This window comes from Echinops telfairi, unplaced genomic scaffold (assembly GCF_000313985.2).
Source record: "Echinops telfairi isolate 266 unplaced genomic scaffold, ASM31398v2 ScPeMD7_31;HRSCAF=116, whole genome shotgun sequence".
Taxonomy (NCBI): domain Eukaryota; kingdom Metazoa; phylum Chordata; class Mammalia; order Afrosoricida; family Tenrecidae; genus Echinops; species Echinops telfairi.
The window spans coordinates 36,134,686-36,136,891 of record NW_022103928.1 but is presented as its reverse complement, the minus strand read 5'-3'; positions in this window follow the sequence as shown (position 1 = coordinate 36,136,891).

The following is a 2,206-nucleotide window of genomic DNA, read 5'->3' as shown; positions in this document are numbered from 1 at the left end:
AAAGAAAAAGAAACAAACCCACACAAACTCACTGCAATCAGGTAAATTTCAACTCATAGCAACGTAGGAGTTAACATTTAGGGCTCTTTACAGAATGGTCTGCATTTAGAAATCACCAGTCACACGGGAGAAAAAGGAGGCGTTTTGTTCCTGAAAAGAGTCTCAGAAAACCACAGTTCTACCACATCCTATAGGGTGGCTGTGAGTCCTTGGCCTCCAGGAAGCTGAAAATGAGCTGTGCAGGCAGGCTGAATAAAAATGCATCAACCCCCACATCCTGTAAGAATCACAAAAACAGGGATGCACAAGGAATTCCAACGAGGGAAAGGTTATAGGGGAGGGGTGGGGGCCGGGGGTGGTGGTAAGGAGGTGCTACAAAAGAGTAGAATTAAAGTTAGTATTTGAGATTTGAATTTTTAAAAATTTAACTTTTTATTGTAAATTCAGTGAAGGTTTACAAAGTAAATTGGCTTTCCATTCAACAGTTCATACACGTTTTTTTGTAAAGCAGTTTCATTGGCACATAATTCACATACCATACGATTCAATGTAGTTCATTCATATCAAGAATAGTTGACAGTCATCACCACAGTACATTTTAGAACGTTTTCTTCGTTCTTGTACTCACTGTTTTTAGTTCCCCATTTCTCCCAACCTCCCCTGCCACCCCCTCATGAAACCATTAATCCAGTTATTATCCCTATAAATTTACGAGTCCTGTACTTCATATACAGGAAAGCATACCTCAAATATAAAAGTAACAATATCAAAGTAAAACAGAGGAAAAGCTTCAATCAACAAGAAAATAGAAAACATTACAAACCAGAACAAATTAAAAATGGGTCAAAAGGGAGATCAAATGATAAGGTATAACATTTTAACTTAACTACATCTGTAATAATTCACTTTCCATGCACTCTGCATGATGGCAGGGCTATTCAACTCAAACACATGTTGTTTGTGTCATCGATTGCAATCCCCACAATGTAATGATATTCTTTCCACTTTGTCACTGTCTTTCCTATTTCCATTCATTCTACTTCCCTAACCCTTCCTGCCTTCTGAAACTTGTCCTGGGACAAGTACTGTCCTTTTGACCTGATTGTTCTACGGATTGGATGCTGCCTCGTGTTACTGATCACCTTATAGTGCACCTTGTATAGTAAGTCTATTGTTAGGCTGAACATTGAGCCACAGAGGTGGGTTCATTTCCAGGCCTATTGGGGGTGACTAGTGGTCATAGTATTGAGCAATCCACCATTCTCTATATTACCAGTAAGCCAGGTCTTTTAAATTACTTTGAATTTTGTTCTACATGCCCCCCCCCCCTCCAAATCTACCTATCCAGGACCTTCTAAAGTGATTCTTTTCAGAGGTTGGGTTTTTGTAGCTGGGTACCATCTACTTTTGTCCATTAGTTCTTTAGAGTAATTGTTTCTACCCATTGTTGATTTTCTGCACTCTTCTAGGCACCAGATGGGGAGAGATCAATAGTTTTACATGAGGTCTGAGCTTTATGGCTAGGAAGAGAGGACCTTTAAGGCATATAGGATGTGAGCAAAGGCAGATAGTGTGGTAGTTACATAATCTGGTGTCAATTTGGGACTTGAGAGGATTAAAAGTGAAGGGGTGGAGTCTAGTCTGTCAATTGGGTCATAGCCAATGAGGCCTCTGTGTGGGCATGGCCTTCTGAGGATTCTGGGAACTCATGGATTTCCTCCTTGGAGGTGGGGCACACACTCTGTCTCTGCTCACTCCCTGAGAGACGCTCTACTGACAAGAAACATGGTGCTACGCTGATATAGTCTGTGACCTCTGGAGCTGGAGAAGCCACATGGAGACTCCTGCCAGCGCTCAGATGCTTATAACACCACTGGATCCACAAGACATCCCACCCAACTGGCCTGTGATCTTCCTGCATTCAGCATCATTGCATGTGTTTCATAAGTCAGAAGAGGACTTTATAGATTGGTATTGGACATATGGGCTAATATTGGATTTATGGACTTGATCTGGACTGGGCTGGGATGTTTTCTCAATGTTCAACTCAATGCTCCTGTATATAAAGCCCCTTCTTATACACAAACGACTCTCCATGAAATTTGTTTCTCTAGTCTTCCCGGTCTAACACAGATGGGTATGCCCATTCCAAGGACTGCTAGGAGGCCAATTTAGCTGGAGCCGCAGGTTGACTCTGAATATTGGT